The sequence below is a fragment of the Corvus kubaryi genome, unplaced genomic scaffold (assembly GCF_017639235.1).
Source record: "Corvus kubaryi isolate FWS band 111438036 unplaced genomic scaffold, C.kubaryi_AGA036_p1.0 37385, whole genome shotgun sequence".
NCBI classification, from domain to species: domain Eukaryota; kingdom Metazoa; phylum Chordata; class Aves; order Passeriformes; family Corvidae; genus Corvus; species Corvus kubaryi.
In genome coordinates this window covers 20,023,056-20,049,751 of record NW_024581127.1, presented here as the reverse complement: position 1 = coordinate 20,049,751, position 26,696 = coordinate 20,023,056, and the positions used below count along the sequence as shown (strand labels likewise).

General features: G+C 36.5%; 1 long non-coding RNA gene across 1 annotated transcript; it reads right to left on the bottom strand.

The window, feature by feature from the left end:
- Positions 1-12,501: 12,501 nt before the first annotated feature.
- Positions 12,502-24,354, bottom strand: LOC121668543. Its single transcript, XR_006017439.1, has 2 exons — positions 24,232-24,354; positions 12,502-13,041 (listed from the first exon to the last, which is right to left on the bottom strand). It is a non-coding gene; the product is annotated as an uncharacterized LOC121668543 (long non-coding RNA).
- Positions 24,355-26,696: the final 2,342 nt, after the last annotated feature.

The window sequence follows — 26,696 nt, the reverse complement described above, 5'->3', positions numbered from 1 at the left end:
TTCCACTTACAGGCAACAGCTAATAGATGAGGCTCTACAGAAAAGAGTTTTTACTGAAATTTAGCCTTCAACCTGAAGCAATCCTCTAAAAACAAACTTAGTGCTTTCTCAGAATGAGAAAGCCTCTATATCACAATTACTTTAGGAGATGTCCAGCCCTATTTAATCTCGTTCTTCCAAAGGGTTTGGAAATATGCCTATTCTTCAGAAAACAGATATTCTCAGAGAAAAAAAAAATTATCCATTTATCCATCCTGAAGCAATGAAATGTCTGAGCACAAAGAAATGTATCATTGCTGCTGTATGACCAGCATGTTAAGAGGATTTTGGAGGGGAATATGTCAGAGCATATCATATTTTTAAGTGATATATGTCAGCTGCAGAATATATTTAAGGGTTGAGTGGCACCAACAGAACTAAATCTAATGCTGCAGGACAGAGGAGGGACACAGATTTTTACCTGTAGGCAACATTATGAAGATGACAATTTTAGATTAGATTTAAAAATGACCCATTTAGCAGAAGACTTTTACCTAAGATAATTCTTGGTGTGCTTAAACCAAAGAATAACTTAGACACACATGAGATCTGTTTCATTTGGGATCTGAAACCTATTCCCACCATTGAAAAATTAATGAAGACATTTTCCTTTTCTTTGAAACACTTACTATGTACTGACATTCACTTGTGTGCTATCAGTACAGTAAGGAGAGTTAATGTTCATTTGGCAAATACTTGTCTCACAGGCCTCTACCTCACCTTGTAAATGGAGTTCTTATTACATGGTTAGCTGCTTCCACGTAACCTAGTGAGTCTGATTCTTTGAAGAGACACTTGACAAAAGATAAAACAACTTCTTGATCATATTCAGACTGGAATATATGATTACAGACCATTTCTGCAAAATGATTAAATATCTTTCTGATTTTAATATAGAAACCAAACTCTAAAGAATGATAAATACACTGTATAATCAGTATTTTCAGATGATTTCCAAATTGATTAAAATGCACATATTTATTTGGTAGACAAATTTTAAATGTAGAACAAAAATTGAAAATAGTAGAGGTGCTACATACATGAGAATGTACTGAGGTAATTTTATTTTATGTGGCATTTTCTAATCTTTTATACAGTGTATATGTGTGTATCTGTATAAGACATTTTATTCTATGTTAATGGTGAAAATTTGTCAATAAGCAGAATGTGAATTTCTGGAGGATCTTTAAGAATTCCAGAGAATAATAACAGAAATGACCCCAGAATGTAAATTAGGAAAACCTCTATTTGTTTCTACTGTTCATCTGCAGCTCAAGGCCAAAAAAAATGTATTTTATTCAGATCATTAGAGTTACATGTAAGTCTGGTACCCCATGAACCATACATTTAATGATGAGTATTTGACCTCCAAGGATGAAAGAAAACCTTGCCATCTTTAGCAGAAATTTGCTTATTGGAAATATCATGAAGCAAAGAAAAAACTACTTACTCTCTTATGCAATTTCTTGAATACTCACTCATTAACTTAAAAAACAGCATTTGATGGACAAGCTAGCAATACCTATAATGACATACAGATTGAATTAAGATTTGATTTAAGATTATAATTAAGTACCAGCATTTGAAAATATTTGTGGAGATGTTGATCAAGTGTTGTTTTAGCTTTGAACACAGATGTTATGAAATGTATATTGGTAAAACATTCTTCTTGTGACTTTGTTGTAGAGGTTTTCAGATCAAAACACAATTGTTTTTTTCTGCCTTTGTTGAAATTTTCTTGATGTATTCTTTTATTCTTAGCAGCATGGGCAGCATAGGAAAAGAAAATATGAAAGTCTTTCTGAAGTCATACTTTGATATTAAAAGTTATCTGCCCTGTATTTGTCTGCCTGTTAATATACTGATTAATTCCTATCCATTATTATTATCAGCACAGCACAATTTCAAGAAACATGAAGGCTTTTTATGTAAATAAAATGATGTTTTAAAAAAATTATACACATTATGGTATTTATGCACTAGAACAAGAACTTGTCCACTATCAATGTTTAGTGATATCGCTTAAGCTCCAATATTTATTTATGCCAAATTAACATTTGAGGGAAAATGGTTTACTGTGCATTACAAAAATCCTTAATGCATTTTCAGCAACAGTTCTACTTACAGAATTCATCAAATGAAATTTCACTGCCATAAAAGTTAGCCTCAATGTAGTGAAACTGACCAGTTAGCTCAAATGTAGTGAAACACTGAAGAAGCAAAGTTGTTGAGATATAGGAGCCATTTAAAACACAGAATTAAAAAAAAAAAAAAAGAAAGAAAGAAAAAAAAAACCACCCCAAAGTAATGAGTTGGAAGGGATTAATTCAAGCACCTCAAAAGAAGGACCATTTTAAAGGTAGATCCCATTTTCAAGTTAAAACTGCTTGGGGTTAAATTCAGTCCCATTTTGAATATCTGCAAGAATAGAGATTTCACAGGCTCTCTGGGCAACCTGTTCTACTGTTTAAACACACTCACTGTAAGTACATTTTCCTAATATCTAATCAAAATTTCTTTTGCTGCACCTTGTCCCCCTTACATTTAATTTCTTTTCTTCTATCGTCGTCCTGTTGCTGAAAACCACAGTAAAATCCTCCCTCAGGTTTTTTTTCCAAAAACTGAGGAAACAATTTTTTCATTCTCTTTCTGTATATCACATATTTCAAGCCTCTAATCATCCTTGCAGCCCTCTACTAAGCTTGCTCTGTTGGGTTTTTTAATGTGTGTTTTCTACTGGGAAACAAATCTTGTTGTAGGACTCTGAATTTACTCTCAGAATTGTCAAAGGTAGGTTACCTGCTGTCTCTACTCTTGTTAATACAATCTATTTTGCAATGGCCTTCCAGGGTGAAAGCTCTCCTTGATGACTCTTATTCACCCTGTTGTCCACAGGAAGCCCAGCTCTTTTTCTACAGAGACGGTTCCCAGCCATTCAGTCCCCAGCTGCATGGGATTATTCATACATTTGCCTTTGCTGGACTTCATATAGCTTCTTTCACCCCATTTGTGAAACCGGCCCAGGTACCTCTGTATCAGTCCTGTCCTCTTCTCACAGGCTTTGTTCTCAACAACAACACTTTCTAAAGGTGTATCCTTACACACCCTACAGACCATTAATGAAGATGTTGAATAGCACTGGCGCTGGTCTTCATCTCTGAGGAGTACCACTGTTAATAGTATTCAGGTGGATTTTACACAGCTGACCACAGTCCAGTCAGGCCAGCCCTCCTGCCACTTTTCCATAGTGTAGTAGACCTTTCCAATTTGGCTACAAGATTATACGTGAAATGCCTTATTAGTCAGGATAAACAGCTTCCACTGTTGTTCACAGATTCAGTTACTACAGAAAGCAGTCAGGTCCTTCAGGTACAATTTGCCCCTGGTAAATCTCTGCTGGCTCTTCCCATCAATCTTTGTTTTTTTCCAGCAGTCATGAGGAATGCACCTCACTCAAATGAGAGAAGCAAGAACATGTTTTATTTAGGGAAAATAATATAGTTCAATAAATTTGATGAAATTTAAGACGGCTTAACAGCAGTTTACCAAGATTCCATAAGTTTGGTAGCAAGGTTCACCTTATTAATTCCTGCATCAAAGAATGATACAAAGGAAAATCAAGTTAGGTTTGAGTTAGAAAGATTTGCACAGAGACCCTTCTGCTGAGTCACAAGGATGAGAATGGATCCCCTTGCCTTCTAAACTTATAGATGCAGCAAGATCCTGTCTTAGTCTCAAACATGGGTGATGGTTTATGATGAATGGAATTACCCATACAAAGTTTATAATGATATTGAGTAGCTGAATGGTTTAGCAATGTTTCATTAATTCAGCATCAGTCACTTACCAAGTCAGATCTGTCACAAGCAAGGGGTCTCTGTGCCTTGCACTAAGAAGAATCTCAAGTAAGGGATCTCAAACCTTGAGAGACATCCCTGTTCGAGGACAAATATACCTGGCGTGCAGTCCAGATGCAATTCAGGAAGAGCTCAAATGAATAAATCCTTCATCCTGACGGTAATATTTATAGAATGAAGGAGTTGGCTGTTAGACAATAGTATAGACAGATAGATGTCTTTATATTAGCTTTTGTATCTTGTTCTGTACTTTAGTTATCTTGCATTTTTGAGCTTTGAAACCAACTTTCAAAATCTTTTTCTGGGGCATCTTTGCTTCCTTGTATGTGAGTCAGGATCTCTTCAGCTCACAGATTTATTCCAGGGCATGAGTCCTTTTACTCATTAGTCAGTCCAATCCAAAGTATGGCTATGGGTCAAGTGTATCCATCACAAGCCTCTACTGACCCTATTTCAAAGTCCTTCTCAATAGGTTAAGAAGCCTGTTAGCAAATGCAAATATTTCTCTGCTCATCAGGTGTATCCTATCTCTCCCCAGAAATCCTAATTCCTCAGAGAGAGAGCTACAGTCAGAAAAGCCAAAGAGCAGTCTGAAATATCATGCAACCAATCAGGCACTGACTCACTGGATCCATCGGCTCATTTGTAAGTCCTTCCCTTTGACAGAATTGAGGTGTTCCTTGAGCTGCCATGTTGCATGCTTTACAGCCTATAAACTCCCTTGACAGTGTCACTGACGTCAATGCAGATGAGCAATGAGATATAAGACTGAATTCAGATGAACCTCAGCAATTTCTCTTCAACGTCCCAGACTGAGCTCCTGACAAGCAATAAACTTCACAATACAGAAAATCTGTTTGGGAGACAAATGCTGATCCCTGCAGAATGATGTCTCCTGCTACTATCATTTGTTACTTCCACTTGGTGCCGGTACACGGATCAAGCTGAGCTGGTCCAAATGCCTTCTCTTAAACTTCTTCTGTCCTATGTAACATCATAGCCCTGTACCTGTTTTAAAGTGTGCATCAAGAAGTGAAGAGAGAAATATCTTTCTTTTTGCCAGAAATCACAACATTCTATGATGCCCATTTTAGGAGACTGTCATGGTTTGATGTAGCTAAGCATCAAGCACATGAAATCTGTTATTTTCATAAGGGGAAAAAATAAGAAAATATTGAGGAAAACTAGAGAGCTGCAAGGCAAAACAGGTTCAAACTTAAACAGTTCCTGTACAAAGAAAAGGTTTATTACTAACAGAATTAAAATTAAAAAGAAATAATGAGAAATTAAAGCAAACCTACCCTCTCTTCCAGCACCCCCTTCTTTTTACCCAACTCGCACAAAGGATAACAGAACATGGGATTTTAGTCAGTGTTGCAGTTCTTGAAAAGTCTCTTTCTTACGCTTAAGGAAAAAAGGGTTTCTTCTGCTTCACATGGTTCCCAAACTGCCACTAACAACAGATCTGCCTGGAAATAAATCTGCTGTAGTGAAAAAACATCTCCCCCATCCTATGAGAAATTTCACAGTTTCTTCACACTGCCAGACATGGGCCATCACATGGGGTTATTAGTCTTTTTAAGGATGAGTTATTTTGGCCTGAACACAAAGGCTTTCTTCGTCACAAGTCCCTAAAAGCCTTTCACTGCTTCTATATAGCCTGGCACAGGCACTCTTCACAATCTTCACAGGCCGTGTGTGAATTCTCCATCCCCCCATGTACTTCAAATGGACTAAAGAAACTAACAGTTTGTGATATTACAGTTTCTTACCACTGCCTGCAAGAAGTACTTTTAAGCTTACGCGTGAAAAACACAGCCCCGCCTTCTTTTCTCCCATCACCATTTTCAGCTTCATCTCACATGACTCACTTTCTCTCTGACTCTGAAGCCGCCGTGTTGAGGAGTGTTCTTATTCAGGCTTTACGGTGGAGAAAGCCTCGCTCCCTTTGTGCTGCTGGCTGCATGGTGTCTTCTTCAGTTCAGCACGAAGTGTGCTGGCTGCAGAAAGGAGGCTCCGCCAGCCCCCACTGGCTCTGCCGGCTCCGCATGGAGAGGAGAGGGACCCATCGGTCCCAAGAAGCCGCACCAGATGGGTTTAGTTGTGTGGCAGCTGGTTTTAGTTGCCTGCGGCTCTGGGATAGTTCCCCCCCCCCCCGCCCCCAGCAACCCAGGGTCCGTGCCATGGCATTGGAAAAAGGGGAAGGGGGCAGGTGCCCCAGCCCAGCGGGGCCTAGAGGCTTTGAAGACCCCCACCTTCTGGCAGGCAAGCTGGAGCAAGAGGAAATTCCCGCCTTTCCGCACGGCTTAAATATGTAAATTGTGAGAAGCGTTATTGGTCTAAAAATCTGTCCATTAACTCAGGTTCAACCCACTACAGAGACTGAATCCTCCTCTTGTTTAGTGCAGCCATAAGCTGTCCATCGTTCTGTACGGTGTGACACACTCTAGTGGGAGAAGCAGTAGTCACAGCCCACAACCTGAGACCAGGGAAGCTGCTGCAGTCAGGCCAGGGACTGTCTATTGTGACACAGGACTGCCGTAGTCATGCCCTTTCTATCAGTCCCCTCGAGCCTCAGGTACCACCTCTACTCTCTTCCCTTTCTCACAAGCCATTAAGGGCTTAGTCCGTCTTTGGCAGTCCTGTTTGCTGAACTCAGTATATCTGACTAATTCAAGAACTACTTTAAAATTTTATGTTGGATGCTTCATTTTTGGCCTTCATATGTGCTTGTGGTGGGTTGACCTTGGCTGGCTGCCAGTTGCTCACCAAGCTGCACTATCAGTCGCTCTCCACCAACAGGACAGAGGGAGAAAATATGACAAAAGGCTTGTGGATAGAAATAAGGACAGAGAGATTACTTTCCAAGTACTTCCACAGGCAAAACAATCAGCTTGGGGAAACTAATTTAATTTATTGACATTTACTTGTAAGAAAGTAAGAAACTAAGAAATAAAAAAAAACCAAAAAAAAAAACTAAAAGACTTTCACATCAACTCTTCCTTCCTCTCAACTTCCCTCTCAACTCTTCTACCTCCTCTCCACCTGAACAGTGCATGGGGATGGAGAATGCAGACACCTTGTCTCTGCTGCTCCTTTCTTTTCACATTCTTCCCCCACCCCAGTGTGGGGTATTTCCCATTGAATGCAGATGTTCACAAACCTCCAAAATGGGCTCTTCCTATGGCCTACAGATCTGCAGGAACTGCTCCAGTGTAGGTCCTTTCCACAAGGTACAATGCTTCAGGAACAGACTGCTCCAGCACGGGTCCCCTACAGGACAGGTTTCCTGACAAAAACCTGCTGTTTATGGACTACTGTCCATGGGCAACAGTTTCTTCTCCAGGGTGTCCTTCTCCAGGGTGGGCTCTCCACAGGGGCACAGGGAACACATGCCTGTTGTTGTGTGGAGTCCTTCATGGTCTTCAGAGCGGGTATTTGCTCCTCGTCAGTTCTCTATGCTGCAAGGCACTCTCTGCTCTGGCATCTGGAGCACCTCCTCCCCCCGGCTTCTTCACTGACATTTGTGTCTGCAGGGCTGTGTCATACATTCTTACTCCTCTCTCACAGATCTTGAAATATTTTTTTACCCTTTATTAAATATGTTATCACAGAGGCACTACCAACACCACTGATTTCTCCAGCTTTGGACAGCAATGGGTCTGTCTTGTAATCAACTGAAACAAGCTTTGTCCAACATGGGAGCAGCTTCTATCATCTTCTTACAGAAAACACCCGCTCTACTACCAAACCCCTGCCAGCTAAGCCCAGTACAGTGTCAAATACTCTGGTATCTTTCAGATGCCATATATGGACTAGTGCTATCTTGTTCACCTCAGTATAAGGAGTTCAAACCAGAAAAATGGATGCTAACTAAAATAAGAATCTTACCGGAAATGAAATAAGCCCACTGTACAGGACAGTGAACATGTCAGCTATTGGTGAATTTTATTAGCTGTGGATTCTATGCACACTGCCTTTGTGTACCAAGGAGAAACACCAGCACTATGAGATGTTCTCTAAAGTTAAAAAAGTTGCAAACATAGAAAGAAAATTTTGCAAACAACACTAAAGCTTCCAGATATAGGGCAGATGAGAAACAAAATGCATAAACTAGCAAAACCTTGAAAGGCTCAATATTAATATCTTTAAAGTAGCTTGGTATTCAATACCAGAAGTTTACTACTTCACACACAGCTATAGAAAAGTATGTCAAAATCATTTTTTTATTTCTTGTTTTCTATGTGGACGGGAAAAACCCACTCTGCCTAAGACACTGTTATCAAACATTATAATACAGTTGCTCTCCAAAACAATTGGAGAAGATGGAAGGCTTGGAAGAATAACTTTTCCTATATATTGGTGAAAGTTATGAAAGGTGGGGGGGCAAGTTCACAGTTATGACATTTGTCTTCCCAAATAATTGTTATGCATCATGGAGCCCTGCTTTTGTGGAGATGGCTTAAAATGTGATTACTGATAGGAAGTTGTGAAGGAATTCTGTTTTGCTTTTCTGCCCCCTTTTTTAAAATGAAGGCTTCTTTATTAAAAAAGCATTTCAATGCAACATTGTTATAGTCCAATTACTTTTCTTGTTGCATCGCATACTGCATGTGAAAGAAGAATGTGTTAAATGGGTTCTGAAACATGAATTTTTTTCCAGTTGCCATTTAATTAATTCTCATATCTGTATGCATATTTTCATTTTACAAACTTATTTCACTCTGAAACTGACACTCAATGACAGGATTTCTAGATAAATTAATAATATATCTAATCCATAATGCTGAATTCCATGCCAGTATCAAAAGCATTTGGAGAAAGAGATTCAAATAGATATTTCACTGAAATAAGAAAGAACCAGAAGGGAATTTTAGATTATCTTTTTATCAAAGACTGTTAACTATTACGTTCAATCTTATCCAGGTTTAAGCATGAACTTTGGGAACTTCTGAGTTTTAGGAAGTCACACTTATCTTTATGGAAGAAGTCACTCTGCTAAGGTAAGAGAAAATGGAAGTTGAGAATCCAGATAGGTCCCAGCTGACTGGAAGATGGCAAATGATGTTCCTATTTTCAAGAAGGACAAGAAGGAGGATCACAAAAACTACAAGCCTGTTAGTCTCATTTCAGTGCCTGGCTGAAATGTGAGGTATTGAAAAACACCTGAAAGACAATGCAGTCAATGGTCACAGCCAGCATGGCATCATGAGAAAGAAGTCCTGCTTATCAAACCTGATTTCCTTTTATGGCAAGGTAGCCACTAAGTTGATCAAGGGAAGCCAGTTGATGCAACATTTTTGGATTTCAGTAAAACTTCTGGTACTGTTTCTCACAGTCTCCTGTTATAGCCGCTGAGCCAGTGATTGTGATGGCTAAAGGGCCAAGGAGCCCCAAAATAGCAGGGGCCTGCTGGTGGACCGATTCCGAGGTTTAAGAACACCCCCTGATCTCATGGTGAGAAAGGAAAAGCCTCTCCCATCAGGCTTTGTGGTGCCATGCCAACTTGGTCTGTCTGAATGGCTTGATACCCTGCATGCCCCTGGAGTTTCCCTATTGGTTCCCTTACCCTAGTCCCACCTTTGTACTGCCCCCATGCCCTCAGATCATTTGTTTCTGATGCTCTCCCCGCTCCAGTACAAAAACCCTGGACCCTTCATGGTCCTCTCTCTTTTGTCTCTGGTCTCCCTTCACGGCAGGATGCAATAAACTTCGTCCGTGGAAGTGCCGTACAGGAGAGCCCTCCTGACTCTGCCTCTGGTAACGCTGAGCTATCTGGCTTGAGTGTGTGTGTGTGAGATCTGTGCCTAACAGCTGCACGGGTGAAAGGAATAAGCTTGCTGGAGTGCTATACTGCACCCACCGGAACAATTCTTTTGCCAGGGACATTTCAGGAAAACGCAGCAACCCTTCACGAACCCACCATGCAGTGCGTTAGTCTCCTTCTGGACAAAATGTCCAGCACACAGCTGGATAAATATATCATGCGATGGGTGAGCAGCTGGCTCATGGGTTGGGCACAGAGGGTTGTAGAGAATGGGAAAAGATCAGACTGTCCTGTCACTAGTGGGGTTCTGCAGGGCTGCATCCTGAGACCAATTCTCTTCAATATCTTCATTAACAGCCTGGATGCAGGACTCAAAAGAATACTAAGTTTGTTGATGACACCAAAAAAAGGAGGAGCTGTTGACTCACTTAAGGGCACGGAGGCCCTTCAGAGAGACCTTGACAAGTCAGAGGACTTGTGGGCAATCACAAACCTTACGAAGTTTAGCACGAGAAAGTGCTGGATTCTGCATGTGGGATGCAGCAGCCCTGGATGTACTGACAGACTGGGGAATGAGATGCTGGAGGGCAGTGCCATGGAAAGGGACCCAGGCATCCTGGTCGATGGCAAGTTGAACATGAATCAGCAGTGCCCTGGCAGCCAGGAGGGCCAAGTGTGTCCTAGAGGGCATCAGGCACAGCATCGCCAGCTGGGCAAGGGAGAGGATTGTCCTGCTCTGCTCTGCACTGGGACAGCCTCACCTCAAGTCCTGGGGGCAGTTTTGGTCACCACAATATAAGAAAGGTGTTAAGCTATTAGAAAGTGTCCAAGGGAGGGCAACAAAGATGGTGAAGGGCCTTGAGGAGCAGCTGAGGTCAGTTGGTCTGTTCAGCCTGGAGAAGAGAAGACTGAGGAGAGACTTCATTGCAGTTACAGCTTCCTCATGAGGGGAAGAGGAAGGGCAGGCATTGATCTCTTCTCTGTCTGGTGACCAGTGACAGGACCTGAGGGAATGGCCTGAAGTTGTGTCAGAGGAGGTCCAGGCTGGATATTAGAAAAAGGTTCTTCACCCATGCAAAACAGCATGAAAATGTGGTTGTATTTTGTGTAGAATGGAACATTTTTTGATCTGTGGTTTGTTGTAAAAGAGAAATAAAAAAGTCCATACCTTCTGAAAATACATTATTTCTCAAATAATTGGTTTTTGTCAAAGACAGGAAAATTAGGAATTAAACACTGGTGTTCCTGTATAAAATATGCAGCTTTTTTTCCCAAGTTAAATATTGAACCAGGCAAGCAATGCTGAGAGTTTAACACCTTAAAAAAATTTACTGATCTGGTTTTGGCTCTTCTCTGAGAAAAGACTTTCAGATTTTGAATAGTTTGTTTATGACTTCACAATGGGACATGATGCAAAAATTCTCAAATTGTGACTTCTCTCAGGGATGCTAATGGGTGAAGTGTTGGTCTTGTATTTTATTTTGGAGAGAAAATTTTCTAGAAAAGATAGATAAATAACTTTATATCTTAAGTAAAACATACTATCTAACTTATACCATCAACAATGAAATTATAAAATGTGAAGCAGGTCTAATGGCTGGATGTAGGTTCTTGTTTAAATCACTTGATTCACAGAAAAGCATCCTAATTTTGATGATGCTGTGATTCAGTTGTAGACATTATATTTGAAATAAGATAGTTCCTTAAAAATAAAAAGTGTTTCAAAATCAAAAATGTGAACTCTACAAATGGAAAAAATCTTTAATTTTGTAAAAAACCTGACAAATGTAATTTTAAACAACTTACAAAAGGTCACAGAAAAAAAAACAGAATAAGATTGGAGTACAAATCATTGTTCTGAGCTCTCAGAAATCATAACTTCTACATATAATGTTTTTTTCTCTTTGATCTAAAAGGAAAAACAGGAAATCATGAAAGGCAGGTAAGCTCTGTAAAGACAGAAAGGGAAATAAATTTGATCAAATGGACATTTCTATTGAATAGAAAGTTTCTCTCTGAGAAATTGACTCACAAATGTCCAGGAGAAATGGACATGTAGCTGGAGGTATTTAAAATTAATGAGCACTGCAAAAATGTAGTTGACATGGGGAAAGAAAATCTGCAAGTCTGGAGGGGAAGGCAGTAAAGGCCCCTTACAAAAAGAGTAAAGAATCCAAAAATCTTCTTTTGAAGATGATGATCAACAAATCCAAAATTTCACATAATTGCAAATACTACAATATTAGGTTAAATTATGATACAGTGTTATAATGAATTATTTTATACCATGGTTTAAAAATATGACAAGTTAAAAAAAAATGCCTGCAATGATAGTCAAAATTAAAACAGAGTCAGGAAAAGAAGAATTGAAGATTGCTGGAAGAAGCTCAAGTTAAAAAGGAGTTTAATGTAATGATCATAATTTGAAATATTTTGCTTAAACTGGTTGCTTATTCTAAAGAGAAATCTTATGCCTACCTTTCATATTGAAATTTAGCAGGATTTGTAGTAAAAATAACTAATTAAGAAAGTTACTTTGATCAGTTCAAATCAGTAATCAAGTATGAACTGCAAATTAAATCAGAAATAATTTTTAAAATAAGAAAAAAAGCATGTATGTTATATCTGTTTACTATGTAAATATCAGTATGTAATAGAATTCAAAATAAGTCAAACCTATTCTGACTCGTTCCTTAAAAATAAAAGACAGTTCAAAATTAGACAGATGATACTGAATAATAGTCTAGCAAAAAAATCTTTTTTCTCAGCTGACTCCAGTTATGATCAGATTATTGAGAGATGCCTCTCCCCAAATCAAGGTGCAAACGAGGCCGTATGTTGCAGTCAATAATACGGATTTTATTTAACAGTAAATGTGAGGCAGAGGAGAGAGACACAGAGAGAGAGAAGAGATTAAGCAGAAGATGGTTCCCACACGTGGATCCAGAGGCATCCCATTGGTCCTCTCTCACCCTGGACTTCCCAGTGGTGGGGGTCCCGGGTCGATCTTCTGGGGATACCACCTTTATAAAGTCCACATTCGGATATCCGTGGGGTGGTCGAAGATGCAGTTCCCACAATTTTGGGTGATCTTTGTTTGATTGGTGATATGTGTACTAGCAGTTGCTTCCTTTCCCACAGTTTGCCACAGTGGGAATTTTTGTCCAGATACGCTAACCAGGATGTACTAGCCAGATCTTACCTCCACCAGGTCTGAAATTAGCTCCTTCCTGGCAAAAATTTCTCCTGTCTGTGTTTAAGTTGCTGTTTTGGTGTCTTATGGCAAATTCCTTCTGTGGCCTTGCTTTGAGACAGGCAGCTGTTTTCTTTCAGTCCTTATAGTTCCACATGAACATTTATGCCAATTTACTCCAAAATCTACAATATAAGCAGTCAAAAAAAAAAAAAAAAAAAAAAAAGAGATTAAAGGAAATAAGACGCTTAGAGAAGATAATATATCTGTGACTGAAGAGCTTTTGAAAAATATATTTTTTTTAAACTTGCATATTAATTAATAAAGCAAGATCTTGCATGCAGTATACACAGATTTTGGACATACAATGAAATTTAATTTGGAAGAAAGATCTCAGAAATTAATACCACATTTTAATGTCCTAATAAGGAAATTTAAATAAAAGGAACAGTTATGAAAAATAGTTATTGCTTTTGTTTTGCAAGTATGTGGTGATGAGGAACAAGGAGAACTTATCTTAGGCACAACCTTATTTAATGTGCTCATTTATGTTCTGGAAGATTTACAGGACGCTGCATGAATATGATTCATAGGTGATGGTATAATAGAAGGCAGAACACTTACAAGAAAGATAAATTAACAGTTCCAGAGAGATTAGACATATGACCACAGATTTCTTATGCAAGTAGAATCAAGTACAAAGTATCAAACTAATGCAATTCAGACCTCAAAAAATTAAAGAAACTATAAATTATTTAAGAAATTATTTAAGAATTTAGAAGGGATATTCTGGCAGTAATTTTAAGGATTTAAGAAAAAAAGACATTAACAAAAAAATATCAGCAGTGAGATCTATATTCCCTGGTGACATGATAGAAATTCTATCACTTGAAACATTCCAGAAAGCCTAGGAAGAATAGTAATGAATGTACAATAAAGTAAAATGAGTAATTGTGGGGTAAAATTACTTAAAATTACTTTTTTCAAGCTCAGATTAAAATGACTGTGTACCACAGATATGAAAACCAATTAACTGAATAATTTTTAGGTACTTTCTTTTCACTCTCATCTACATCTGTTATACCACAGTCAGTATAATGCTTACTTTGGTAGACATATATTTTATTGGTGCTTATATAGTGTAAAATAAAAGGCACTTTATACAGTCAGCAATTAAATGAAATCTTATTTCTTCTGTCAATTAACTATATGACATTTACTACTTTTAAACAAGATGGTTCAAAATTTTCAGTCTGTCATTTATCTACAGATATGCAAGATGTCAAAATCTCAACATAGCATCATTAAATTGTGAACTTTCTCTCTTATCAGAAAGCCACTATTGCATAACATCTTGAAAGCTCAGAGTTTTGTTAAACATACAGGATCACAGCTTGTCAGAATCACCAACTACCACCTGGGACATAAAGAAGACGAACAAAGAAAAGAAAACATAAAATACATTTATTTTACTTCTACTCAGAAGTTCTTTTCTGATGATACCTTGATAGTTTCAACTTTGGATTATAATACTTGCTTAGCACTCAATTGCAAATAAATGTTCTCATTAAATACATTGAGTTTTCATGGCTATGAAATGTTTCTGTTGGGCTGAATAATTAATATGTTGTTTATTTTAGGATTGTAAATGTATCAGGAAAGTTTTTCTTCATATCAGAAAATCAACCAACTTGCCAAACTTTACCATAATAGACTCAAAGTTTAAAAAGTTTTAGAAAAAATTTTTGGAAAGAACTGAAACATATCACAATAGTAGCACAAGAAGATGAAGGGAAAACCAAAGATGAAAACACTAGGACTACCACCAGTAACAGTAATGCAACATGAAAACAGCATCAAAAATCTCACCAAAACGCTGCCAAATATAAATCTTTGTTGTCATTGAACAATAGGGAAAAAGAGTACATTTCCTGACATGCAATCTCTGAGTGTGAAGTAATATTTATTTATTCTTGTAAAGTGGCAACATAACAATATTTTAAAAATTTAATTATTATTTAAAATATTTTACATGTAGCAAGTATTATATGATTTATAATTTTAGTGAGCTAAGTGATTCACCGGATTGTCAGGTGAGCACTTTATGCTGCATAAACTCAGGACATTGGCTGGGTAATACTGCTAGCCCTTTGTTCATGATGTAGAAAATATGGAATGACACTGAAGAACTGATTTTTTAGCAGGTACAGTATGTGGTTTTGTTCTGAAAAATACTTGGAAAAGTACATTCATGCATTTGATATCAAAACCATTAAATATTGAAAACTAATAAGAGTTAAGTAAAACAAAAAGTTATTCTTTTTTTTTCCATTTCATAATGAAACAAAAATTCTCACAAAAACCCTCTACTTGTCTGAGATGTTTTATTATTGAAAGTCAGCCAATATAAACAGGTTGCTCACCATATTCTATCTGCCTTTTTTTTTTAACAGTGACATCCAAAGGAATGTGAAGAAGAAAATAAAGAAAATATATGGTTTAAAATTCTGATGTTGATTTATACTCACTACCCCTGCCGTCTGCATGTAGCCGAGCAGAGGAATGGTTGACTGGCTCAAGACAGTCAGGTGGGAAATGGGTGGGGGAAGAGGCGGGATGGAACACCTTCGTACAGTCTGTGGGTAGTGAAATGCGACGCGGGCCCACACTGTACTGGGAGCAATCAACTGCATAGGACCACCATAAGCCCCAAAGTGGTGCCAGTAACATTCTGGCATTTTGTAAAGTGCATGCATGAGACTTTGGCACCACAATTAACATAGGCCAGCCTGGGGGACCTGGAACTGATAAAAGGTCAGCAAGATATGTGCAGCGTGGTGCACTCCACTACCCTGGATTTGAAAGCTGATGAAACCACACTGGTTCCTAGGCTAGTGGTTATCTACTCTCTATTTTCTTTCTCTTTTGCTTCTTCTGCATTCTTCTTCTTGAAAGATATTGTAATCCAGACTAAAAAGTCTAGTCAAAGCCATGCCAAGTGTATTATTATAACTGGATATTCTAAAGTTTGCAAGCAAAAGTTGTTTGTTACTAAACCTGCTGAGAACGTTGTTGTTTCTCCCATGCACCTCTGAGAGTATATCCAGCTACCTTTCCCTAAATCTGTCAAGTGGGATTGTCCACTACAGTGAATAATCATTAAGTGCAATAAATTTTAGCAAACACAATGTTCAGACAGCAAAAGATATTCAAAAGATATCTATAGTTGGAAATAAAGAGGAATTACGGTGTTCCAGGGTCTCTGAACCAATGAAACTTACTGGTGCTGCCTCTCTCAGATACCCTTCCCACTCTGCCCAGAACCCAGTTTCAGCCCCCCGGGACCCGGTAGTCCTGTCTCAGAGATGCCACAGTAGCGCCAGCCTCCATCTCCCTGCAGCTCTGCCATGCCTGGCCATGAGACCTGGTGATCATCACCCTTTCAGGATCTTAGCTATGATATCCATTCAGTAGGAAGTTATGTCCTCTGCACTCACCAGAATAGATGGCAACCCAGACAAAGCTCACACCAAAACATGCAGCCATCCAGGTCTCTGTGGGCCATAGCATTTAACTAGTAATGGATGGCAGGAGTGAGAACAGCTATGTGAGTTGTGATCAAGTGGATGATCTGATCAGTCTGGTGACAGAGCTACAGGAGAAGTAGAAATGTTAAGGAGCAGCAGGGAGTCTAAGAAAAAGATAGACTGGTGAAACTACCCTGGAATTACAGTTAATTCCTGAATGAATAAAAATATTTTAATATAGACTATCGCTAACAATTCTGAGATGTGCATTAACTAAACAAAAGCCTTTCAGGAAAAAAGTCTCTTGGTGCTAATAATACTAAAAATAGAAAGTAGACTATTGTGAGTAATCAATACACAAAGTAATTTTGGAAGAATATGATACAGAGATATTGCTATTATTTCCCCAAGTTGCTGGGGGAGAGCATTATATAAAAAAAAATTAGTGATTTTGCAACTACTTAAATATATGGTAAACCAATTTTCTTTTGTCATAGTTTAACCCCAGATGGCATCTAAGTACAACACTAAGTACAACAGGCTCACTCCCCACCCAGGTAGGGTCAGGGAGAGAATCCAAAGGGTAAAAGTGAGAAAACTCATGGGTTGAGATAAAGACAGTTTCATAGGTAAAGCAAAAGCCACACACAAGCAAGTTCAAAACAAGGAATTAATGCACCACTTCCCATGGGTGTTCAGCCATTCCCAGAAAAGCAGGGCTCCATCACATGTAATGGTGACTTGGGAAGACTAACACCATCAATTGAATGTCCCCCACTTCTTCCTCTTTCTTCCCTCAGCTTTATGTATTGAGCATGACCCCATATGGCATGGTAGATGCTGTGGGTCATTTGGGATCAGCTGTCCCAGCTGATCCTTCCCAACACCTTGTGCACCCCCAGCCTTCTCACTGGTGGTAGAAGAAAAGGCCAGGATTCTGTGAAAGCACTGTTCAGCAATAGCACAAAAATTCCTATGTTAGCAGCACTGTTTTCAGCATAAATTGAAAACACAGGCCCATACCTGCTATAGAGAAGAAAATTAACTCTTCCCCAGCCAAAGCTACTACAACTTTGTTTTTGTAAAGTAATGAAAAATTATTTTTTTTCCTAAGATATTTAACAGTAAAATGTTTTTCATGTGTTATTATTTGCAAGTTTCTATTCAGAAATTTTAGCAATGTGACTGCTATATTTAAATCTCTAATATAAGCTATAAGCTAATGACTCCTCTGTGATTTTATTTGTCCTGATTCATATCATCTCAGTATTTTCAATGATGTATTATAAACAAGCAAATTGCAAGGGCATATTTTTGGTAGCATTGACTTCTATTTAATAAATGCCTGTTGCTGTCATTGCATAAAAATATGTTCAATTGTCATAGTGTAAAAATATGAGGATTATAATAAGCAATATTATAATATAATATTATATGAAATTATAATAAACGAACATAAAACATTTCCTTTTGTACAGCTTTGATAATCTTACCCCTACTATGGAAAATTTTTCTCTCCAGCTTGAAAATAAAGGGCACACCCCAGTCCATAAGCATATATATGTAGAGAAATATTTTTCACTCACTCACTCTTCTGCTTTTGCCTTTGGCAAAAATAGAAAGATGGAACATGGTCTAGAGTAAGAGACACAGAAATTCTTTTTATAAGATATTTTTTCTTAAGAGGAGATAAATAGACTAGAATAAAGCATGAATTTTTTTGTTCCAAACAAAATCTGTGTGCGTCTTAAAAGGTCAGATTCTTTTTAATATGTGCCATTTTAAAGAAATATATAAAGAAATACATCCAGTACAAATTCCTCTTTCCTTTTTACGTTATTTAAACGAACTAGATCTTTTGTTAGAACATCATTCTTTAAAAAATCTAGTGCACAAGAAAGGAATCAAAATTACTCTGCTGAAACAGTAGCTCAATTAGCTTACATCCAAGACTAGCCAGCACTGTACACCAAGGTTCATTTGGACCAAAAGTTCATGCCAGTATCCATGGGGCCTCATATATATACACCTCTATGCTTTTCTGTCTTTTCTCTGTAAAAGTCCAAAGAATTTTCTTCGTAAACCACTGGAAGTTTCCTTCAATTGCTCCAGATTTTATTGCAGACTAGATGCCTCTTTCTGAGTGTGTGGTATTTTAATTGCTGGTGTTTCAATTCAGCTACTTACCTTATTTGTCAAAGTGTCTGTTTACACCAGAAATTAAGATTTAATTATGATCTATATATGTTAATACATCTACATCGTCAAATAGAACTAAGAAACACAATACTCATTAATGTATTTTTAGCTTGAAACACAATCTCTCAAATGAACTGAACATCAGTTTTGTTTTATGAGTGATTTAACATATTGCCTTGAAATGTTTTTATTGAGCTGATTAGTATCTCAAAGATTTTTCAAGTGAACAATGTTATTTAAGCTTTTCAGTGGCAAGCTGAAAGCCTTCAGCTCATATTTCATCACAAAAATAACACAAATTAAGCTGAAATTAAGTTACTGAACATGGCACGAAAGTTTTATCTCTGAAACTTTGGTGTCACATACACAGTAACATCATTTGATTAAAAAAAATTATTGCCTTCACAAAGTGCTGGAGCAGGACATTCACAGAGACAGGCATTGCCTAACAACATAGAATCTGCATGATGTTGAAGCATTCAATAATTTTTACTTTTTAATGCAATTTTTATGCAAATGTAAAAGATTTGGAACACAGTCTGTATGCTTTCCCTCTGACAGTGACTTTGTTATCTGTGCACCTTAAAAAATAACAGAGTTTCAGTCCAATCACTGTCAAATTCTTCATGAGCAAAGCTTTCAGTAGAATTATATTTTATTTCTAGTTAAGTTGACTTGAAAATGTTTTATTCCCGAGGTCTGTCTATTCAAGGGTAAGTTATGTATCAGCTAAGATACCAAATGAAGGTTTAGGTTGTCATAAATAACAGTCATTTATCAAACTGAATATCTTCATCATTACTGATACATTACACAGCACGTTCTAAACAATGAAGCATTCTGACTGAGGAAATCTGCTCTCTAACAGAAATTACATTGAAAGAAAACATTTCTATGGCACAATAAGATTCTAAGTTGTAATAGCAAACTGAACCTCCAGTTTCATTAGGATCAGTTAGGCTGTTCAAAGTCAGAAATTAAGGCAGGTACAACTATCAGACAATCATTTGGGTGTTGTTTTATGAAAGTGAGAGCCCACAGATTTGTTAACATGTGAACAAAAATTCACCTATAGATATATACATATACACTAGTAGAGTGTAGTAGATAATTAAAGATGAGTTTAAAAGCACACAGTCAAATATATATAATATTATTTCCATAACAATTTTTCTGTATTGACCTAGAGCAATCAAGTAGCAAATTTACTTTTTTTCTACTTAGCTTTAAGCTGGGTTATTTTTTCTTCCAAACTATTTGAAGGAAAAATAGCATTATATTTTCCAGCATAGCCAAAACAGTTTCTTTAAATGCAGTTTCAAATTACTTTTTGATTTTTAAAGCTTTCTAGATACCTTTAGAAAAACATTTTATCTAAACAAGATAGACAGAATATTAAATAAAATCTGAAGCCATTAGATGAATATTTCTTTAAATTTGAATTTTTGCTGTAAATAGTATGATTTTCATTCAATTTCTGTTGTCATATTACTTCCCAGGATAAGGTTTCTTTTACTTGTACTTCTGTACAAAATATGCTGTTAGGAAATCAGAAGAAAAGTAATTTTTTATCTATTTTTCTGTATGATTTTTTTTTCCCATACCAGATAATTACAAAAAATAATTTAAGACAGACAGCCAGGCATACATAATTTATGTAAATATTAGTGAGTTTAAGGACTAAGATGAATTTGAAAAATTTCTGGAAGAGCTAAAATTTTGAACAGATGTGGAAAACTCTGTACAGGTTGCTTACAAATGAAACAAAAACGCCAGCACACCCCACCCTCAAATCCACACATATGCAGATGTCAGCTGTTATAATATTAGAAACTGAAGTAAGTAATAAAGCATTGTACAAACTGTATCTATATAAGAGATTATAGGAATTGTGGTTTCAAAAAAATATATTATTTACAGTTTTTTTAGTTTTCTTTGTTCATGTTTTTCAATCTTGGCTATAACTATAAATTATGCCATAGCTATTCTTATAAAGAATTAACATTCTCTACATGAGGAAATGTTTTTATGGAGAAAAATACAATGCAGCAACATTATTTTAATACATATAATTTTGGGAAGATAAATATACCCTTAGGAGTCTCAGTGTTTCCTGTAATTTTCCTGTAAAGTTTGTGAAACAGCTCATTGGGATGCAATTCATGCCGCTTTTGTGTGACAGATGATTTGCAATGAGAACTGGGAGTCCTGAATCACTAAATGGCTAGTCAATTTTTAAACTTCAAAGCAAAGCTGAATTAAATGAATTTATTTTTTATAATCTACCAAGTGCTCCCATAGCTTCATCTACTACCACTAAGATTATGAATCTCATATGTCTCCCCAGCATGAATGTCTCTATCTAGACTAGGATCTCACAGGTGTCCTGCTGTTTCCCCAAATGAAAGGTGTTAGACTTAATTTCATGAACTTGCTCCTCTCTATTGACACTCCTGTAATATTTGGTACTGTAATTCACAGCCCTTGACTTCTCAGCTTGACTTTTCTCTACACAAAGCTCTGTTATATCTTGTGTCTGCCAAATTCTTCCCTCTTTGATCTATGCTCTGGTCCTCACCCCATGGATTTTATGCTTGTGTATATATTTGCCTTCTCAACTGACTCACATGCCACATCTGAAAACATGAGCAGGTTGGACCTCCAGGTGCTTTTATCTCTCTGAAAATAAAAGGGGATATTTGTGCACTTCTATAGCTAGAGAAGGGCAAATTACTTACCTTACCTGAGCAAGATAACAGGATGAAATGAGAAAATACCACCTTCCATTTTTGCCTGTTTTGCAGTGTTGGCTACTGAGAAGTCAGTGGCAGATATCTCTGAGGTTGGGATTTGAAAGCTACTAGAAGTCCTGCAGTAGAAATTAATGTTGTCCCATTATCATGGGATATCACGGTGGTGCAGCTGCTAAAAATCTGTATTATATAGCAGCTTGAAAAAAACTCAAATCAACACAACAGTTCAGGTATTGTGTGTTTATTCTATGTGTGATCATTAAACATTATGGATTGTTATATTAATTAAAAAAAAACTTTAAAATGTAATTAATTAGGCTGATGATGTTATCAAGATTTTTAAGGCTGAAATTTAGAGTGATTAAAAGCATCTCCATGAACTTGATTCTGCAAAGGTAATGGAAGCAAGGAATATGTTGCCACATAAGAATTTCATGTGATGTTACACTGTGTGGGAAACAACGACAAAAAAACACAGTTGAAAATAAAATAGAAATATCAGACAGTGGCAACTCGTATTTAAAAGTAAATCTTGGGATGGAAGAAAAGGTAAATTCTCAAAATGGCTGACTTTGGTCTTCCCAAAGTCCCTATATCCCTTTAAGAGATTTTTGTCTTTCATAGAAGGTAAAACTATACTTCACAAGGAGAAATTTGTCAAAATTTACAATATAAGATAAACTGCTTGAAGGGCATATTGCTGTGCTCTGTTTTTGTAATCTGAAGAAAAACTCGAAACTGATTAGTTGAATGGGCTAAAGAACACCAAAAAATTGAAAGCTCAGATATCACAGGGATGATAAACATTATAGGAATGTTTCTTTGTTAAAAATTCCATTATTGTTCATAACAGGAAGTTGCAAGCTACAAGCAAAATTTGCAGAGAAAAATGCTGTAATTTTCAATGAACATGTAAAATACAACTTATCCATCCCAACTAGTCATATTTAAGGAAATTGTGTATTCCTGTACGGATGTCATAATTCTTTTGGTTTTGAATTATTGAATAGTTTCTCACAATTTTCCTTTGTTTGCAACAAATGTGAAACATGGTGAATATGTGTTTGTATCTATCAAATTGAAAATGAGAGCAACTGTTGTTGAAATGAGAATTTTACTAGGGAAAAACACTGGTACTGTGCTGTCTGTTAGAAGAAGGATATTGTTACACAGGATACATCTATTCCAGAGTCCTAGTTCAGATTAGAAGAACTGAATTTGTTTCACTTGTCACTAAACTAAAAGGGCAAGAAAATGGTGGTGACCTTCATTTTCAATTGGAGCTAAGGCTACTCCAGAGGAATTGCTCTGCCTATGTATATGTCTGTGTCTATATACACATATTTATATACATATATATATGTATGCATATTATATATACACAGACAATACATATAGAAAGAGAGTATGGATGTTGGTCCTCAGTTCCTGTTTCACTCCACATGTTCATTCCTAGTGGGCTAATGCACGGTACTCATTGTTAATGTACAGACAGAAGTATTCAAATAGTTCCCTGGAACCCTGTTCTGAACACACTTCATAGGTCTGAATTTCCTTTTTAGCAAGTTTTAATGTCTGGAAGTGAAAAGCTGTTGAATATTTTTCCCCCATATTTTTGCATCAAACTTATTTATTATCACAGCATTTGCAGCCAAAGTAATGCTGAGTGTCTGCATGCTTGAAAAATATAGTATGCTACTACTGATATTTCATATATAATATAAATAGTCAGTACAGCTTTAAATGAATATTGCGGTAGATTTATCTAATAAATATAGTCATGAAATTATGGGGAGTTTCTCTGATGCCTCATATAAAGTCTAAATTCAACCATAAGTTTCTTGAAACAATTGTTTGAATTCAAATTGGGCTATTTCAGGATGATTGAAATGTTGCAGTCTTCTGCATTTAAGAAGTCTGCTACTATATCTTCATATTCCTGTTACATTTATGTTCTATCCCATCTGAACTACTTCTAATACAGGGTGATTATTATGAAATATAACTCTCCAAAATATGGATATACTTTCCAATTATTTCTCAACATTTAAAAAACTCTTTCACCTATGTTCTAAACAGGCTCTGCCAGTCTTCCAGCTTCCCCGTGGATGATTGTGTTTTCTCACTAATGCAAGAACAAAAAAGTATAAATCGTTTATAACGTCTTCCTCTAGACAATAAATTAGCCTCAATGAAAATGTGTGGTAGTTCTCAGAAAACAAAGCAACACAAAACTCTATCACAATCCAAAAGGCATCTCAAAGCTTTTTTAAAAGACCAAGAAGGAGGAAAAGAAACTTGCCACTTTTTCACTTGTAATGAAAGGTGAGACAGAGGAAATATTTTCATGCATCAAACTTAAGAGTTGATTTTTAAAACAAAATAAATATATAACTGAATCCATCAAGGGTGAAATTGGCAGTGATCCAGACATCCCTGGACACAAGATTAGAGAAATCCTTCAGATGAGTGTCTATAATAAATATGGACAAACTACTCAGTGGGGGAATGAAATTGGAAAAGTTATTTTCCTAGGTGTTACATTGAGGCTAACAGCTTTGGAGGACAATCAAAGGAGGAAGAAAAGATTGAAGTCTGTAGTTCTGTTTGTGGAAAAACAATTGATTAATCTGAATAACAGATTACAATTACATTTTACCAAAGCAGAACAATCACAATTATGCAATTTAGTAAAAGATAAAAATGCAGAAGTGAGAAAGTGTGCCATGTTTTTGTTCAAGAATAAATGAAAGAATTACATTTAGTTCTAAAGGAAATGTACTAATTTCTAATAGACGAATATATTTTCATTTTCAGGGCTTAAAAAAACCTCCAGCATTTACAAATATGTTACAATGTAGAGGGATTTGGAAATAATTAAGCAGGTAATACTTACCAGCAATTTCACCATATTGTTCTGTGTCTGGCTCCTTAAGTATCTGGAAACAGATCAGAGCAGAATGGCCACCACGTCCAATCTTACAAGGTCCTCCTGCCTCTTAAAACATTTTTCAGGGGAACCCTAACTGAAATACATCAGTCCTTTAGAAGTTTTGCAGTGTTATCCAGTTTGTTGTCAGTCTTTAGACAGGAATCCTGTGTTTTCTCTTATTATTTTCTTTCATGCAGTACCATAGATTTAGTATGATTATGAGTACAACAGTAAAATCTGGGGCTGAATAAAATTAAAATCTTACTTGAAGATCAAAACAATTACACTCTGCATTAGAGAAAAGAAATTCCAGGACTTCACATAGTTAAAACCTCACTGAAATGTCAGTGAATGTATTCTGTTTTATCCTCTTAGAAATTTGAGTTCTGGTTTAATGTTGATTGGTGCCGTATTATGGGGCATCAATATTGAAATGTACGCACCATCAATATCAATTAGTGTAAATACATTTGCTTTTGTTATAGGAAAAAAATTATACATTCCACTTTAAATTGTACACTTTGGGGATGACAATTTTAAGTCCTTAAAGCAGTCATAAAATAACAAAAGCTGTAAGCAGAGAAACAGTCCAGTCAACAGTTATAGTCAAATAATATTGACAAAAACACCAGTGCAACAGAGCTCTCAAAAATCACTGTTGTAAGCAGATGGATTAGGGATTGAGAAGATATGGAATATGTTCCAAATAGAAACACCAATTTATCAGATTCTGACAACACTGAGTCTGCAAAAAACATTAAAAGGGAGGGTAGCCAATAATAAGAATTGATAATAAAAATAAAATAAGCCAAAGAAAGCACTGAGTGGAAGGACAAAAAGAGAAGAATTCTTTGCGCTTATGTAAAGTCCAGTTAAATACTAGTATAGAAAATCATAAGGAAATGACCATTAACACAGAAAAATATGAGTAAAGGAAAATTTCTGCCACCAAGAAAACGTTTCCTTTCCAGGATATTATACGTTAAAGGAAAGCAAATTATATACCTTGTTGGTTTGTTGGTTGGTTGGTTGGTTGGTTAGCTTTTTGGGAGGAGGGGGGATTGTTGGGTTTTGAGTTTGGGTTTTTTGTTGGTTTGTTTGAGATTTTTGTTGGTTTGTTTGCTTGTTTGTGTTTTCTTGCTGTGTTTTGTTTTTATCACCTTTCTGTGCATGCTACCATAAACTGGGAATTTAATCTCTTAAAAACAACTTGGTGTGTTTTTAAACATAATTTCAGATCACTTTCAATGTGCTTGAAACACATTCAATCAACAGGGTCTCTCTTATCTTTAAACTAAATGTTTTTACAATAAATAATTTTGTAAGCATGTTTTTAAGGCGAAATATCCTATGTACGCATTTAAACCAGGATACAGTGACAGAATCTACAGAAGAAGTCTGTCTAGTCTTGTAATTGATGGATTAAAAGAAGGGAAAGGAAAAATACTGTTATGGAAAAAGGGTCAGTGATGAGCATCTGTGCATATATCATCAATTGTACTGCAGGTGTTTCTGAAAGGCAAACGCCCACTCATAGCCTCTGTTTGTGAGACACATAGCACTAAATTATGCAATTCTCATTCCAAATCCATTAAGGGTACTATAAGGCTTCAAGTTATATCAGTAATCCAAGTCAATGTTTGCATAATTTTACATCAATTGTTAGGAGTTTGCACTTAAAAAGGGCCAAATCAGAACCTAAAATTACAGTTTAATGGATAAGGAAATAACTAGGGGCCAGCCAATCAAATCTACAAAGCAAGTTAAAAAAAATGCAGATCAAAAATAACTGCCTTCCTGGCCAGTGACAAGTATTCAAGGAAGTTGAAAGCAAAATGCTTGTCATAAAGAAAAAGGCTCAAAATAGGTAAAAATTTTAAGTGGTTTACACGTCTCAGAAAAAAAGTGGGTACCAACATCCCTGAAACTCGGATTTGAAATAGTAATTGTGGCTGATTGTTTGGTGCTAAAAAGGAAAAAATTAAAATTATAGAGGATAAATTAATAGAGTTATCAATACTGACAGTGACCTTACATTTTACATTTAAAAAAATATTTAGATTAAACCTTTTGAGAGAACATGAAAAATTAAGTAAGTGCTGCTAATTTCTGCTGATTTGAATTTTTTGCAGTACTGTACATTAAAAGTATCCTAATTTTCTAATAAAGGATATGTATGGTGCTACCATGTGCCTTTTTTTCTTTACTCCTTTCACGAGATTTTTCTACCCTGAAGTGCTAAGAGGCAGCTGAACAGGCTTATGGAATCAACTTCAGTATTGGGAGCTCTGTGTTAAGCAGTCTTTCCTCTCTGATGAAAGCAAGAAGGATTCTGACTGTCTGACAATCAACTCACCAGCTCTTTTTAATATTCTGAAACCTTCCTTGAAATTTCTGAAGCAAAAGAGCTTTTCAAAATCTCTCCTGCT